Raw genomic sequence first — 18759 nt, 5'->3', positions numbered from 1 at the left:
TTTTTTGTCCGTTATCTTTGTTGGTTTATATTTTTGGGACCTCGTTTGTTGATTTGGTAAGTTTTGGGAAGTCTAACTTTTGTTCAATTGTTGTTTCATTGTGTTTCGTATATTTTGTAATTTTTGGATACCTAATTTATTCTATTTTAGATTTTGTTTATTTTCGACCCCAAAGACCTTTTGATTTTGCATCTTAGATATTTGCTCTTGGTAAGTCCATTTTTTATCTTGTATTAGCGAACTAATTAGCGCATTTTTAGTAGTTACTCTTGTGACTTGTATTAGCGAACTAATTAGCACATTTTTAGTAGTTACTCTTGTGACTTGTATTAGCGAACTAATTAGCACATTTTTAGTAGTTACTCTTGTGACTTGTATTAGCGAACTAATTAGCGCATTTTTAGTAGTTACTCTTGTGACTTGTATTAGCGAACTAATTAGCACATTTTTAGTAGTTACTCTTGTGACTTGTATTAGCGAACTAATTAGCGCATTTTTAGTAGTTACTCTTGTGACTTGTATTAGCGAACTAATTAGCACATTTTTAGTAGTTACTCTTGTGACTTGTATTAGCGAACTAATTAGCGCATTTTTAGTAGTTACTCTTGTGACTTGTATTAGCGAACTAATTAGCACATTTTTAGTAGTTACTCTTGTGACTTGTATTAGCGAACTAATTAGCACATTTTTAGTAGTTACTCTTGTGACTTGTATTAGTGAACTAATTAGCGCATTTTTAGTAGTTACTCTTGTGACTTGTATTAGCGAACTAATTAGCGCATTTTTAGTAGTTACTCTTGTGACTTGTATTAGCGAACTAATTAGTGCATTTTTAGTAGCTACTCTTGTGACTTGTATTAGCGAACTAATTAGCACATTTTTAGTAGTTACTCTTGTGACTTGTATTAGCGAACTAATTAGCGCATTTTTAGTAGTTACTCTTGTGACTTGTATTAGCGAACTAATTAGCACATTTTTAGTAGTTACTCTTGTGACTTGTATTAGTGAACTAATTAGCACATTTTTAGTAGTTACTCTTGTGACTTGTATTAGCGAACTAATTAGCGCATTTTTAGTAGTTACTCTTGTGACTTGTATTAGCGAACTAATTAGCAAATTTTTAGTAGTTACTCTTGTGACTTGTATTAGCGAACTAATTAGCGCATTTTTAGTAGTTACTCTTGTGACTTGTATTAGCGAACTAATTAGCACATTTTTAGTAGTTACTCTTGTGACTAGTATTAGCGAACTAATTAGCGCATTTTTAGTAGTTACTCTTGTGACTTGTATTAGCGAACTAATTAGCAAATTTTTAGTAGTTACTCTTGTGACTTGTATTAGCGAACTAATTAGCACATTTTTAGTAGTTACTCTTGTGACTTGTATTAGCGAACTAATTAGCGCATTTTTAGTAGTTACTCTTGTGACTTGTATTAGCGAACTAATTAGCGCATTTTAAACAGCTTAATAATCATTCTAACTTTTGGATGGTTTAGCTTTCGCTTTTTGAGCCAACATTTCGACCCGTTTTGATGTACTGTGTTAAATGTCGCTTTGCGGTTTTGCTAAATGGGTGTTTGGCATATTTGAACTTTGGTCTAGCTCAAAATGTATCAACAAAAATGCACAGAGTGAAATGTGTCAAGTAATTTTGTTGTTTATTTTCAGTTTGGACGTATCATGACAATACCCCGGCATGTAAGCAGCAATGGATGGTATCATCAAGCTAAGTTGTTTTAATATAGTTTTGGGGTGGGTCAAAAGCCTTACTTTGAAATTTTTGAATTTCAGGTTGATCTGGGGCGGATTGTTCTGGCCATGCTCCCGGAAGCCGACCAACCTCAATCTCATCCCAGGCGTAGGCATCGTAGGCATGCAAGGCCCCAGATATTTCGAACACGTGTCACCCTTTTTGGAATGCCCGATGATGAGGTTTTAAGATGCTACCGTCTACCTCCCAAAATCATCATAGACACTCTCTCATTAATAGAAAGTGATCTTGAGCGGCAAATTGACAGTCCAACAGCAATACCACCACTGACGCAATTTATGGCGGTGTTACATTTCTGTGCCTCAGGATCGTTTCAAACAACGGTGGGAATAGTGGCGGGCATCTCCCAATCCTCCTTTTCCCGGATCCTGAGGGCAGTGATGGAGGCACTTTTCAAGCACCTCCATCATTTTATTCTAATGCCTTTGGATATGGGTGCCCTTAGTGTGGCCAAGGCCAATTTTTACCAAATAGCTGGCTTCCCACACATCATAGGGGTTGTGGATGGTACTCACATACCACTTCAGCCTCCAGCACGGCTGGAGGCAATATTTAGAAACAGGAAACACTATCACTCCCTGAATGTAATGGTGGTATGTGATGCCTCCCTCCAGATCCAGTCCCTGAATGCTAAGTTACCAGGAAGTGCACATGACTCCTTCGTCATCCGGCAATCAGGGATATGGCAGAAATTAACCAACCTACAAGCTGGTGATGCGTGGCTTCTGGGTAAGTGGAGACCTTTAGTACATAACAATGTTAAGCTTGATACACAGTGTTCCTGATGTTGTCTCTTATTTTTCACAGGAGACAGTGGATACCCTTGCATGTCCTGGCTGCTCACTCCTTATTTGGCTCCCACACCAGGCCCACAAAGTGAGTATAATTCCGCACTTACAGCCACCAGGCAAGTGGTGGAGCGCTGTATCGGCCTTTTAAAAGGCCGATTCAGATGCCTCCACCGCTCTGGTGGCGAGCTCATGTATTTGCCGGATATGGTGTCGAAAATTGTGGTCCTGTGTGGGATATTTCACAACATCGCCATAAGGAGTGGTGTCCCAATGCAGCCAGAGGATGCCTTACCTGAGGATGGCCCCCCCGAGGTTGGTCGGAGGTCAGTATGTGGGGGGGCCATACGCGATGATGTGGTGGCCAGATTTTTTAGGTAAGTTTGACCCAAACTACAGTGTTTATACCTAATGTGTTTGTGTTTGTTTGCGAACATCTAATTTTTTTTTTTTTTTTCACCATCTTCTGTTTGCTCACATAATCTTTGCCACTCCAACGCTCACTACTTCCTGCTACCCTTACCAAACCTGGATCTGGTGATTTTGTCCATATATTCTGGAACCCATATCGCAACGCCATGTTTGTGGAATCATGTTGGCATGGTCCTTCGTCAACCAGTTCTTGATTGTTTTTTTTTATTAAATATTTTATTTGTATGTGTTGTATTTGAGATTATCACTGTTTTTTTTTTTTGATTTCTCATTTATGTTGTGAATAAATGTTTGGAGAGTGAAATGGTCTTCCTTTTTTTGGACGTTAACAGCAAGTGTAACCAGGTTAACACACCTTACAATTGACTAAGGGGTAATCCAGTACTGACACCAGTTGATGTAAACTGAAATATGTTTGCAGGTTCCCAACCCACACCAAAAGGAAGCCTGTCCAAACCTTTGGATTTTGAAGATTGGCCTAAGCAGCTTGCACACCAACTAGGAACCTGTAAAATGGCGAAATATCTAATTGACACTACACCCAAAAAGGGAAATGACATTGTTACTGTTATGTGTTTCTTGTGGCTGTTTAACATACAAATACAAAATACAATCTAACTTTTAAAAAAGGGAAATCCTTGCAGGAACAGTCTACTTATGTCAGGGAAAACTATTTGTGTTTTTGAAAAAAAGAATGAGCCAGAACGTATATTAGAACTACAAAATTTATTTACAAAACGAAAATAAACAAAAAAAACTACTGGCGAAGGATGCCAGACAGCCGGTCAAGGGCCACAAGAAGGCCAATGACATGTTGGCGCATCTGGCCAACACAATCCTCGACCTCTTGTCGACGCCTCTGTTCCTCTGTGGGTGAGAAAAGTGTGTGGATTAATAAAACAATAGGGAATCCACATTAAAAAAACAAAAACACAACGAAATCACTCCTAAACCGAAAAAAGAAAAACCAAAACAAAAAGGGGGTGCTGGCAAAAATACAAGGCCTATGTACAAATTCACACAGGTGTGATATGTGTATGTTGAAATCAGCAGGAAGAGGTAAAGGCAAACTGCTAAATCACCAAAAGTAAACCAAACAAGCACGAATAAAGGCACGACACATGATTACATACAAACAGTTTGTGGTTAAAAAAAATGAGAAAGAAAAACATACCGGGAGCCAAAACGGGAGCTCCGGAAGTCCCTCCATGTTCCTCCTCGGAGGAGCCTTCATTCCCCAAAGAACGGGGAGGGGTAATGATGGACTCCGGGGAGGGGGTAATTGGAAGAGGGGTGGGTGGAGGAGAGGGGGAAGTGGGACGGAGGGGAAGGAGGCCCGACAGTTCCGGGAGAGGGTCTGGGAAGGCTGGGGAGGAGTGGGGTATAGGGGAAATATTTGGGGTGGAGTGTTGGCTGGGGGTTGGGGATAGTGGCCGGGAACGCCGTCTGGCCGGACGGTGACGGCGTAGTCTTGGCTGTCCTCCTAAAATATGTCAAACAAATTGAGGTTAGTTTCTGGGCAAATCCGGGGCCCAAATAAAAAAAAAAAAACCAGCAACAAAAAACATGCAAAAAGGAGTAGAATGAAAAAAACAGAAATAGAGGGAAAACAAGCACACGCTGATATGAGGACAAATAATTAATAGGACAGACAGGAAAACATGCACACGCAGATATGAGGACAAATAATTAATAGGACAGACAGGAAAACATGCACACGCAGATATGAGGACAAATAATTAATAGGACAGACAGGAAAACATGCACACGCAGATATGAGGACAAATAATTAATAGGACAGACAGGAAAACATGCACACGCAGATATGAGGACAAATAATTAATAGGACAGACAGGAAAACATGAACACGCAGTTTGCCCCACAAACACAAACATGAAAACCACAATACATAACACTTACTTTCAAGGATCTGCATGCGAAAGCATGCCAGCAAGCGGGGCGTTCGCCGTTGCAGGTCTGACCACCTGCGCTCAAGCTGCCCGATGTTGCGGCGTGAACCCAACGACCGCAGGCGGGACCGTGCCTCCGCATACGCGGAGCGCTTCTGCCGGTTGGTGATGGGTGGAGGCTGGCTGGTGATCCGCCTATCCATCATTTTGGAAATTAACAGGAGCAATTTTATTGGTTAGTGTATGAGTCATGTGTTCAACAGGGCCAGAAATCTCTGGAGAGTTATGATAGGCTTGATGCAGTGACATGCGTTTGCAAATTTAAATAAAGAAATGAACCCCGGAAAATATGCGGGGATCCACAGCAATAGAACAATTGTTTAATTGTGGTTCACATGTTTTTTTGAACAATAAAAGCGAATGTTCCATCCGTACGTATTCTGCGGGTAAACACAAACACGGACAAGAGTAAAGTTTCTTGCATTGTGTTGAAAAAAAAAAAACAATTAAGCTAATTGATACATTGATTGGCATGATACGATTGAGGGAGGTAGGCAGAATAAAGGAGCAGGTAATCGACATCTGACAAGGCCACTTCCGGTTTCACTTGTGCGTGCGTTCCCTTCAAGCCATTTCGGGGATGTACGCTCGCTATTTCGCACACTCGTTAGTTAGAGGAGGGGTCGCCTGAGTTTAGGGAGGAATTTTAGATGCGAACGAAAATATGAGCGAGCCATTGAATTTAAATTATTTTGTACGTACGCCTAACGTACGTGCGCCCGCTTGCGAGTGGGTCTGAATGAGGGCCTATGTTTACTAATGTTTGATTTTGATTTTTTCTGTGATTTCAAATTCGATTTGCATTCGGTTTTCATTCGATTTTGCCTTTGGAGATTTACTAAAGGCTAATCAAAATGTCAAATCAAACATAAAACCCTACTCAAAATCGAACATCAGCAAACCATCTGTACTTTTACATTGACCAACATACAAATCTCACATTTACTAATATTCGATTTGAAATTGAACTTCAAATCCCCAAAATAGCAGACCTGCTTCATGCTAGCGATGTTAGCATGAGCAGGTATGTTTTTCACAGATGTATGCACAGATCAGTGAGATCAGTGAGATCCGTGTATGCCTCTGTGTGTGAAAAGTTTGTAAAGTGTTACAGTTTTCAAAAAAATTATGTGGGGTTTTCCCTTCTAAAAGCACAATCAGCACCAGGCTTTTCTGAGCCAGTCCTGGTTGTGAAAATACGGGGGACAAAAGACATAGGGGTCCCTTGTATTTTGCACAACCAGCACTGAGCTCAGGGCCCGATTCAGTGCAAATCCCGCAATCGCACGGCAAGGCAATAGTACACCCACTATGTCTTAGTGTGCGATCGTGGTGTGTAACTAGATGCCCACTAGCCTGTCTTAAGATGCCCACTAATGCATGTCATCTCCAGGAAGTGTATGCAACTATCGGTAACATCGAGTACCATCGGATGCATATGCAGCACTTGTGGTTTACTGCGAGCGCTTCAGTGTAAAATTCTGCCAAGTGTACTATGATGCTGCCTATAAATTATGCACTCCTCTGAAATGGCGTTGAGATGGTCAGGCACGCCTGCGTTTACACCACCACACCCCCATTTCCATTGACCATCCCCTGTCACCACCCACAAACGGCTTGTCCTGTCACTCATTCTAGTGAGCTGTGTATGCGCAGCGAGCGAACACTTCCCGATCACATGGAGTAGGTCACGCATGCGCACTGCGATACATATGCATGCGCAGATTGCAAACATCGGCTGGGTGTGTGCAAATACAGCCTAGCAAGCAAGTCTGAATCAGGCCCTCAGTGAGCCAGTCTTGGTTTTTGGAAATATTGGGGACAAAAGACATAGGGATCCCCCATATTTTGCACAACCAGCACTTGGCTCAGTGAGCCGGTCCTGGTTTTGGAAATACAGGGGACCAAATACATAGGGGTCCACAGTATTTTCCAAAACCAGCACAGGACTCTTTCTAGCAGTGGGGTAATGCCACAGCCGGGGTACCCTTTCACTGGGTCCCCTGGCCAAAGCATAATACCTGACCACTAGTCAGCCCAGACTGGGGATCCCTGGGGAGGTGGGAACCCCCAAAAAGTTGTTCCCCCTCCCCAGGGTTATCATTGGCACCCCTGGCTGTTGGCTCCCGGGTTGATTGTGTGTAAAAATAGATTAATTAACATTGTCTTTACAGGAGAACTAGAGGTCCAAGTAAGTCACCCCTGCAAGCTGGTACTTGGTGAATCTGGTGAATCTGCTTGTGTATACTATTCACTATTATCACTTCCAAACAGGATGCACACATCAAAATCATTCTCCTTTATGGTCTATGACTAGGTCGGCTCTAGAGTTCAAGGTTAATAACATAGGGCCTGATTCAGAGCTGGACGCTATTTGCGCTCGTACGTCCAGAAAAAAGGGGTGGCTATTCAAATGAACCGTTCGCTGCTTGCGGTCTGTTCACGCCTCTAGGTCTGAATGAGCGAGCAAAACTTGCGGTCGTTTTTTGGGAAACTACGCCCCCTGGCCGCTCGCATCCTACGTCATGTCCGCTATTTATTAGATTAATCAAGTACATCGAACAGGGTATGAGCTACTCGCTATTCTTGTGGTTGGTTTTTGCTACCACAATTTTGCGAGCAGTTCTGGCTAAAAAATAACCCAGTGACGTGGTCAATGACGCTGCTGTTTTAATTATGCACACCCATAAAATGCCCGTTTTGACCTTTAAGTACGCCTGCGATCGGATCTCCACTCCCCGTTTTCAAGCACCTTCCCCTGTTACCACCCACATACGCCTCTTTCTGTCGCTCAAATTATCAGGTATTCGCTATTTTGCGAGCACATGAATTTCGGCCGCACTGACTGGTTCGCGCATGCGTATAACGATCCGTACGCATGCGCAGTTGGGCAAACATCGCTCGGAGCGAACGAGCGTCCGCTTACGAGCGGCTCTGAATCAGGCCCATAGTTCATTTTGTAATTATTTTGGTAGCTGCTCAATCACCTTAGTAACACAACTCAGGTGAATGAAAGGGAGGGGTTAGTCTATACAAGAAACAACAAAAGGTATCCCCAGCACTCAGAATGATATCAGCAATAAGATTTGAAAAACTACATGGTGGCAGACCTTAGGGGGTCATTCAAACCCGTTCGCGAGCAAAGAACGCTTGCAAACGGGTCGATGTTGCCCCACTGCGCCTGTGCACGACGGAGGGAGCTCCGTTGTGTGCATGCGCGAGACCCGGATAGCGACGGGCTCTCCGTCGCTCTGGGTCTCGCACCAAAGGGGGCGTGCTGTCGATGTTGATTGACAGCACGCCCCCTTTGGTGGGCGTGCCGGGGCGTGACTGCCAGACGGAGGCGATCCCATGGGAACGCCTACCGTCTGAGTCCGGCCCCACCGACAACAGTAATGATGTCAGTGGGAGTGACTTTGGCTCTGATAGAGCCAAAATCACTCCTGGGCTTGCAGAAGCGAGACCCTACCGCAGGGTCTCGTCGCAAGCCCGATGGTCGCGATGGGCTTTGACCATCGTGACCATCTTTTTGGCCGCTCGCATAAGCTGTGGGTGGTCACCCACAGCTATGCGAGCGGCCAGGAGGCCGCTCCAAATTTAGCTGGGATGGTCCTGATTCAGAGTGAGCGCTCTGGTCAGAGCGTTCAGCTCTGAATCAGGCCCTTAGTTGCATATATTTGTAAAAATATGTGTAAATCTCCAAGCCACGTCACGGCATCACTGATACTGGAGGTTTCTAATTCTAAGTCAAAGTCTGGGGCACGGAACCCCAAAAATCCAGCAAAGGCCAGCCACCCCAGGGTAGCACACCAGTGAAAGACTAAAAGTGTTAGTAAGTGTTAATAATTTTTCATTTTGTGTCCATTCTCTTTGTAAGGGTTTAATATAATAATATAGTTACTTCTGTTGTCACTCCAGGATTTGTCTGTGATTTTGTATTCTCTTAATTATTATTATTATTATTATTATCGTTTATTTATATGGCGCCACAAGTGTTCCGTAGTGCCTTACAAGGTACATAACCAAAAAGTGACACAGTAAAATACAATACAATGAAGGACAAGGACCTGGATAATATAAATTGATTCATAGGTGGCCATAACACCCAATTAAGCAACAAAGCATAGGCACCAAGTGTTAGGTTTCCTAGTGGTGAGTAAGAAGTAGATGAACATAAAGTAAGGAGAAGCACAAGAGGGTAGAGGGCCCTGCTTGCAAGAGCTTACATTCTCAAGGGGAGGGGCATACAGATGGGCATGATAGAGATGGGGATGACAGGGAGGAGGGAGCATGTAGTAGCAAGTTAGGATGAGAGCTGGAAAGCATTGATGAAGTAGTGGGTCTTGAGAGTCCGTTTGAAGGATTGTAGAGAGGTGGAGAGTCTGATGGAGGTGGGAGTGGGAGGAAGTAATCATTTGGCATGAGAGGCGGTGTGCATTTGTTGAACAAAGAGGGCGGACAGGAAAGTGAAGGGAGATGAGGTCAGATATGTAAATGGGAGAGGAGTGTGTGAGGGCTTTGTAAGCGAGTGTGAGAACCTTGTATTGGGTTCTGAAGGGGAAGGGGAGCCAGCGGAGGGCTTGTAGGAAAGGGGAGGCAGATGTAGAGCATTTGGAGAGGAAGATAATCATGCAGCTGCATTAAGGATAGACTGGAGAGGAGAGAGATGGGATTTGGGGAGGCCAGATAGGAGGTTACAGTAATCCAATCTTGAGATGACCAGTGAGTGTATTAAGGTCTTAGTAGCATCCTGGGTGAGAAAGGGTCTGATCCTGGAAATATTTTTAAGATGGAAATGACAGGACTGTGAGAGGTTCTGGATATGTGGTTTAAAGGAGAGGGAGGAATCCAGGTTAACTCCAGAACAGTGCACTTTGGGGCTAGATGAGATAGTTGTGCCATCAATTGATAAAGAAATAGTGGTAGGTGAGGTTATGTGGGAGGGTGGGAAGTTGATCATCTCAGTCTTAGACATAGTAAGTTTAAGAAATCGCTGGGACATCCAGGAAGATATGGCAGATATGCCTGATTAGGCAATTTAGTGTATTGGCAGACAATATAAGAGATACATGTTTGTAAACTGTGTATTTATAAGTATTAGATTATTAACGTGTTGCTTTATGAGTAATTATTTTGTTTGTAATAAGGGTCCTGAGGTGCTTTTTATATATTGCACCTTGTATTTTTAAATCTTTTGTAACTTAGATTATACGTTGGTTTTACACACGCATTAACACGTGGTTATGTTGACATTGTGTGTGGTTGCCTTGATGATGCTCCGTCTCACATTGACGTCATCAGCAGTTGCCGGGCGGCGGAGGTGAGCCGGAAGCGGGTCAGTCTGGCGGCACATGCGGTGAGGGAAGGGGTATAAAGGTAAGAATCCACTGTATGTAATTGTATATCCTGATGACGAGTTGCTATTAAAACTCAAAACATTGACCTTAAGTGACTGGAGTGAGACCCCTTTTTTCATATCCGGAGAGTGACACTGCCTTGCTGCACTACTTGTTCCTTTCAGTGAGCACCACGGCCAGAGGACGTTGTTTTGGGAGTGCCTGCACTAGGTGGAACTGTATATATATATATATATAAAATTATGTATATATGTGTATATGTGTATATAATATGTGTGTATATATGTATATATATACATACAAAAAACACTTAACTGTATCCATAGAAACAGGCAAGATAGACCAGCACACCTGCCTTGAAGCAAAAGTTAATCCATTTATTTAATCATAGAAAAAATGGCATCAAACTGCATGTCAAAAATATTGAGTGGTATATCGATACTTATCAAAGTAATGCAGTCTCAAGCATAGTGATAGCTCCCAGCCCCGACAGCTGTTTCGGTGTTACCACCTTCATCAAGGGTCAGCCATAGTGAACATGTCAGCAGAGGCCATATAAATACCAAACTACCTAATGGTGAAAACAATCACCTGTGTGCACACCTGAACTCTGGCATCACTCGGCGTGACCGGAAGTCTAGCCGCGGACAGCGGAACACACGTCGCCACCCCACCTCACTGTGGTTAGCAACGGAGTTCCGCCTGGCCGGATCTGACATCACGGACACGACGGAACCCAAACAGCTACCCCGGCTGACACCGGACATTGCTGTATGGTTCCGTCTAACCGGAAGCGATGTCATAGTCACTAACATCCTATAACTCGATAAAAGACATCCCGTGGTGCACTCGGCCCTGATCACCATGACAACAGGGGGCGATCAACAAAGGACCGCCCCATGAGGCACAGAACATCAAGGACAACAATAACCAGGATCAGAACCATAGTAACATTCATAAAAAATTAGCACCAATAGCAGCCTCATTCAATGATAAACAATCTCTACAGTGAATCAATCATATTCAAATATTAAGGTCAATATGCAAAATTCCTAATATAAACAAAGTTCTAAACTGTAAACAAATTACAAAAAAGTTTTTTATCCATGGTAAAATCTTTACGGCTGAACCATTAGCAGCTACTGATAAATTAGCCCTATTTAATAATTACGCTAAATATTAGTTAAATTCAGATAATGCATCACTAACAATATTAATCACTGTAAGGTGCACACATCAATTAGAGAATGGATCATTTTAAGAAAGAGTATAGTAAATGCATAACCAACATTATACTAATGCAATTATAGTTAACCCCTGCAGTCACTCATAGTGCATCATAGAAACGATGAAAAGGTAAATTCCTCATTGAGTCCCAAAGGAGACATCGAATCCAATCGATATATCCACTCGCATTCCCGTTGCAAAAGCAATTTATGTCTGTCACCACCTCTTCTCAGTGGCGGAATGTGGTCTATTGGCATAAAAACAAAATCATTCATGCTGTGACCATGTCCAATGAAGTGTCTCGCTACAGGCGGTGTACTGGTGTCAATTAAAGTAACAGCTTTTTTAATTGAGGATCGATGAAGTGCAATACGTTCCTTGACCATTCGTATGGTCTTGCCCACATATAATTTTTTACATGGACATAGTATCAAATATACCACATATTTTGTCTCACAAGTCATGCGATGTCAAAGCTGGTAACGTATGCCGGTAGTAGGATGACAAAAATATTCCCCCGTTAATAAATATCGGCAATTGATGCATCCACCACATTTGAAAGCTCCAGTTTTAAGTGTAAGCCAGTTAGTGTGAATGCTGACCCTTGGACTTATATCAGAAAAAGTGATCCTTTCTTTCAAATTAGGGCTACGCTTGTAGCAAAATAATGGATTTTGCTGGCAATGTGGACCCAATATAGGATCAGTTCGCAAAATATGCCAGTGTTTCAAGATCACTTTTCTCATCAATGCTGATGTGATGGAATATGTACTGGAAATTATCATCCTTTCAGGCTTGTCCCTTTTAGTATCAGGGTTTAACAAATCTTCTCTTTTCAATGTGAGACATTTTTGAATGGCTTCCTGCACTTCTCCAGTGTCATATCCTCTATCAATGAAACTTTGACCCATCAACTGTAGGGCCTCCCAGACTTGTTGCATGTTAGAGGTAGTTCTTACTACTCTCAGTAATTGGGAATACGGTAATCCCTTTTTCAAGGGTTGAGGATGAAAACTACTAGCCAATAGTAATGTGTTTTTATCAGTTGGCTTCTTAAAAATTGCTGTAGTAAATGTATTTGTCTCAATTGATATCAAAACATCCAAAAAAGAGATGCTGAGTGCACTGCAGGAGAATGTAAATCTTATAGAACCCGATAAGGAATTTAAAGAATCCACAAAGTTTTTCAACGCAAGGGCACTGCCAGTCCAGATCAAGAATAAATCGTCAATATAACGCAAAATAAATGCAATAAAGCAAGAATACATACGATTTGACATAATATACTTGGTCTCATAATCAAACATGTAAAGATTCGCGTAGGCCGGAGCCATATTAGAACCCATGGCAGTACCCTTGCGTTGAATATAAAATGCATTGTCAAACAGGAAGTAGTTTTTATGCAAGATAACTTCCATAAGAAGATAGAGAAATTCTCTTGGTGGGCCATTGTAAACCGTTCTTGCACCCACTACCCTTCTAATGGCCTGCATACCTTCAGTATTATCAATGTTAGTATACAAACTACTAACGTCCATTGTTACAAGCAGACAGTTCACCGGTGGCTGTCCAAAAGCTGTTAACTTATTCTAAAAATCAATAGTGTCCTTAACATAATAGGGTGTTGACTGTACAATTGGTTGTAGATAATAATCTACATATCGTGAAAGGGATTGGCTTAAGGAACCCCTGGAGGAGATTATTGGTCTCCCAGGCAGTTTAATTAAGGACTTGTGCACCTTCGGTAATATATACAGCAATGGTATTTTGGGAAAATCTTGTGTCAAAAAGGTTGCCGTAGGTTCATTAATCCACCCATTGGAAATACCTATTTCAATTATATTGTCTATTTCTCGTTTATATAGACCTGTAGGATCATAGGTGAGTTTCTGGTAGCATGTAATGTCATTCAACTGACGAAAAACTTCATCAATATAATCAGAGCGATTTAATATAACCACACCCCCGCCTTTATCGGCTGGGCGGATTATGATAGCAGGGTTATTTCTCAATGTACTAATAGCCTTAATTTCCTCTTGTTTGAGGTTTTGATGAACTTTACCTCGTTGTTTAAGTATTGGTATAGTTTCACTTTTAACCAATCTAATAAAGATTTCAATTGATGGGTTATTAGCTGGGGGATCAAAAGAGCTTTTCGTTCTAAAAGAAGAAATTGTGGCATTACTTATGGGTTGTCTAGCAAAAAAATCTTTTAAGCGTAGTTGCCTCTGAAAATGATATAATTCAGTCTCCCACCTAAAAGCATTCTGTCTATGTGTCTGTACAAAGGATAACCCCTTTGACAGCACCGACATTTCTGCTGTATTAGGGGTGTAATTTGATAGATTAAACAAGACTACCTCCTTGCTCCCCTCGGAGATTTCTCTGATTTTCTTTCTATGCCTGACACCCCCTCGCCTTCAGGGTTTTTTGATTTGTTCTTGCTGCGTGTATAAACTTTTTCTTTTAAAAAAATCCCTTTGTGTGTAGATGAATTGTCTGAATCACTCAATGATGTGTGTGATTCTATATCTGTAAAGGTATTATCAAATCTCCTTCTATTGTTAAAACCCCCTTTCCAGGGTCGTCTGGTTGTCTGATTGGACAACCTGGAGTAAACCCTCAAGTCTTTATAATCCTCTTTTACTTTTTTGTATTTTGTTTTTTTAAAGGTTAATAATTCCGCCCTAAATGTGGAAATGTTGTTTTCTAATTTGGACAGCCACTCGGTGCCTGTATCGGCTTTCAATATATCTAAACCAGTGGATTCACGTGCAATTATCTTTTTCTTTAAACCTTCAATGTCAGAATTGACCTGTTGGATAACCAAAATCATAAGATCAAAACTACATTGGTTTAGTATCAGACACCATTGTCTGCAGAATTCTTTGTTATTTCTGCCTATTGTTGGTACCTATAAGGGAAGCCTGTTTCTGACAGATCTCTGGCACCTAGTCTGGGGCTGGTGCAGGTACCAATACTAATGATGATGATTGCAGCTGCTGATGAAAAACTAGTGACCGGCTTTGCTTCCCACTTGATGCACAGATTGTCACATAATTTATATTCCTATTTACATAAAGTCCTCCAGACAATTATGACAATTAAGAGACCAGGTCTTTAGGAATATGATTCTGTGTGATTGGGAAAAATGTATCAGAAGGGCATTAATTTTTGTGTTATCTGTATGTGACACAATGTATATGGATGGTAGAATAAATGCCACAAGAAAGATATTTAATTTGAGGAGGGGGATGTAAATTACAGGTTGAGTTTCCCATATCCAAATATTCCAAAACACGGAATATTCTGAAATATGGAATACAGAATGACTGAGATAATGAAACCTTTGCTTTCTGATGGTTCAATCTACACAAACTTTGTTTAAAACACAGAGTTATTAAAAATATTGTTTAAAATTGCCTTTAGGCTGTGTGTATAAGGTGTATATGAACATAAAAACATTTCATGTATTGACACAAACGTTGTTTGATGCACAAAATTATTAAAACTTATTATATAAAATTACCTCCAGACTGTGTGCATAAGGTGTATATAAAACATAAATGTATTCTGTGTTTAGATTTGGGTCCCATTCCCAAGATATTTAATTATGGTATGCAAATATTCCAAAATGCGGAAAAATACAATATCCAAAATACCTCTGGTCCCCAGCAGTTTGGATATGGGAGACTCAACCTGTAGTATCTTGCTTATGCTGGTTACACACTATGAGATATGTTGTTTAATCAGCCGGCAAATCAAATATTGCATAGTGCATTGGTGGGTGTGTACAGAAGATATATCTATAAGTGACATTGGCCCTCATTCAGAGCCACTCGCTAGCGGCAGTACGCTCGTTCCGAGCGATGTTCGCACATCTGCGCATGCGTACGGTTTTTAGTACGCATGCGCGAACCAGTCAGTGCGGCCGAAAATCATTTGTACGCAATATATCGAGTGCCTGCTATTTTGAGTGACAGAATGAGGCGTATGTGGGTGGTAACAGGGGAAGGTGCTTGAAAACGGGGAGTGGAGATCCGAACGCAGGTGTGCCAAAAGGTCAAAACGGGCGTTTTATGGGTGTGCATAATTAATACAGCAGCTTCAATGACCACGTCACTTGTTTTTTTTTAACTCAGAACTGCTCGCAAAATAGCGGTTGAAAAAACCAACCACAAGAATAGCGAGCAGTTCATATCCTGTTCGATGTACTCGATTAATCTAATAAATAACGGACATGACGTATGGTGCGAGCGGCCAGGGGGGGGCGTTTTTATCAAATAAACGAGCGTATGTTTCGCTCGCTCATTCAGACTTAGAGGTGTGAACAGACTGCAATGTGCGAACAGATCATTTGCATAGCCACCCCTTGTTTTTGAACGAACGAACGCAAATAGCGAACGGCTCTGAATGAGGGCCATAATTCACATACATATCACATCACAGCAAATGCCGCTAAATCTTGCAAATATATCGGCACATCTGACTGTGTGTACAGGTGACCTGCCGCCTGCCTGTACACTTGCTGCAGGCACCCGTTGGTGACTAAAGTCTATACTGAGCAGGCAAAGCATCCCCTAGACATTGTTAGCCAGCACCCCCAAATGGACATTCACTGACCACTTACACCCCCCTCCAGTGGCAAACGCAGGATTTGCAAAGGGGGGTTTCCAAATACTAGGTTACACAATCAATGACAAAAAAAAATCTAAAAGACTGCAGACACACACACTCACACACTGACACAGACACACACACTGACACAGACTACAGACATACACACACACACACACACTGACACAGACACACACACTCACACACTGACACAGACTACAGACACACACTGACACAGACACACACACTGACACACACACACACACTGACACACAAACACACTGACACACACACTGACACAGACACACACACTGACACACACACACATACTGACACAGACACTGACACAGACACACTGACACAGACACACACACACTGACACAGACACACACACTGACACACACTGACAAAGACTACACTGACACACACCTCTCACTGAAAAACACATATAAATACAGCTCTGGTATCATTGCATCCCACATGTTATACACAGACCTGCAGTGCAGCTCGAGTCCAGGAGAGACTGCCGGCAGCACGATCAGATCTCTGTCACCCAACAGCAGCTCTCAGCCTCTCACAATGCTGGTGCTGCCATATGAACTGCCTAGGAGGGACTGTGCGCTGCCACTGCAGCTCCCCCTGCAGCCAGCACAGTATGACAGCAGGCACAGTTGCCTGAGCTTCTCTTTAAAAAAAAATAAAAAAAAATAGTTCAGCTGCGCTGCGATGGAGCAGCTGACAGGAGGGGTTTCTAGGTACTCAGAAACCCTCCCTGTGTGTGCGGGTGCCCTCTTTCCCACCTCAACACCCACACACATCTGGCATACACACCACTCAACACACCCCCACCCTGAGTATTGTTTATTTGTTATATGTCTTCAGAAAACATTCCCATTCTGATACCTACCTTTGAGTAAAATATTTTTAGTTGAATATTATTAAATTTTATTTTAACATCCTATATTTCTTTTGGTTACTTACTGTATATAACACATCATCTGGAGTGGACTACTCTTTACATATTAACATCTAGTTTAGCACTTAGTTATTTTCACGCCTGAGGGTTGGTTTTGGGTTTGAACAGGTGTGGGATACTGAAGAGGAGATTTGAGAGGTGTGGTTGAACTTAAGTGGTTTGAGCCACGACTTCCTCATGTATATATGTGAGAAGGTAGAGTTACAGCAGTGGATTATTGGCCTGAAGATGAGAACAGGAATAGAAAGACAGCAGGTTGGAATGTACCTGAAAATATAATATTTAATGATTTAGCAGAATCAGATTCGGACCAATGATGCTGGATTGAGAGCTGGATCGGTTTGAGACCGATGTTGATGATTTGAAGAACTTGATGGAATTGATTCCGATGTTGAAGAATTTATGTACTTGATCGGTTGGGACCGATGTTGATGAATTGAGGAACTTAATTGATAAGAGTCTGATGTTGATGAATTGATGAACTTGATTGGTTGTGACTGATGTTGATGAATTGAGGAACTTAACTGATAAAAGTCCAATGTTGGAAGCATCGTATGAGACAAATGGTTGGAGGTATTGGTTGGAACCGATGGTTGCTGTAATATCAAGTCACAGTGGTAAAACCAGACTGGTGTGCAAAATGGTGTAAGATACTTGTTTACCAGATCTAGGAACTAGATATAATGGACTGGGATCATTCAGAAACAGAGTACCTGGGAGCTCAGTACTGAGCTGTAACTTCAGTAAGAAGCAACATTGTACTTGCAACAGAAGCCAGTCAGGAAATAGAATTTATAAGAAAGGGTCCCCAGGGATTGGATACTGTGATCAGCTGGTATGGGAGCAGCACACTGAGTGGTGAAAGAGAGACATGTGACAGAGTCCAACATGGCTGCACCTATACTGTGATTTAGAAGGGAACTGAAGCTTGCAGCTTGTGTGCCATTATGCTGGGAAGACAAACTGTGAGAAAGGAGCTGCGGAGAGCCAGCTCCATGCTCAGTAACAGAACACTGGGCCTGATTCAGCGTGCCTGTGCATTTGAACGCCATTGCATTGGCGTGCATAAATTAACTTGAGCTTTCCACATGACCTGGAAAGTTAGCAATTTGTGAGTAAGGTCTGACCTGCCGCAATTCTGGGTATGGGTTCGATGTTCCCGATGTTTGACCTGGTTTAAGCGGTGTTGTGAATGTGAGTGTAGGTTGAGGGCCAGTGCATGTTAGCCATGCGACGGCATTGTGAATGCAGCATTTGCATATAGAAGACCTGCCTACAGATTTGCATACAAGTTAGCAACTGCGATCCAAGCTGAATCAGGCCCTATAACACTTAAGGGCGGTTTTGCCAAACCCAGAACCAAAACATGATGAATTAGAACCAAAACATGGGGATCTGCACACATCTTTAGATATGAGGGGGTACATAAAAAATAATTGTTCTTTGATTACAGATCATAGGTCCTTTAGCACCCCTGCATCACTCAGCAGCAAAATAAAATGTTAATAGCAAAAAGAGCGCAAGAAAAGTGAAGTGTGTTAAAATTTTGAGTATGCTCTTTAAACTTAAATCTTTACAACGCTATAGTCTTCAGTCATTGTTCAAATTATTGTCCAAGACT

The 18759-nt window shown here is 42.0% G+C and overlaps 1 protein-coding gene across 1 annotated transcript in view; it reads right to left on the bottom strand.

The window, feature by feature from the left end:
* LOC148517308 (beta-1,3-galactosyltransferase 2-like) overlaps nucleotides 1–16710 on the bottom strand; it is a 72142-nt gene extending 55432 nt beyond the window's left edge. Inside the window, exon 1 of the mRNA XM_088478859.1 lies at nucleotides 16658–16710. The gene's annotated coding sequence lies outside the window, so the exon portion shown is untranslated. The remainder of the gene's footprint in view (nucleotides 1–16657) is intronic.
* Nucleotides 16711–18759: the final 2049 nt, after the last annotated feature.

The sequence above is a fragment of the Taudactylus pleione genome, unplaced genomic scaffold, assembly GCF_031769625.1.
Source record: "Taudactylus pleione unplaced genomic scaffold, aTauple2 ptg000223l, whole genome shotgun sequence".
NCBI lineage: Eukaryota > Metazoa > Chordata > Amphibia > Anura > Myobatrachidae > Taudactylus > Taudactylus pleione.
The sequence above is the reverse complement of the archived record's forward strand: the minus strand, read 5'-3'. Positions and strand labels throughout refer to the sequence as shown.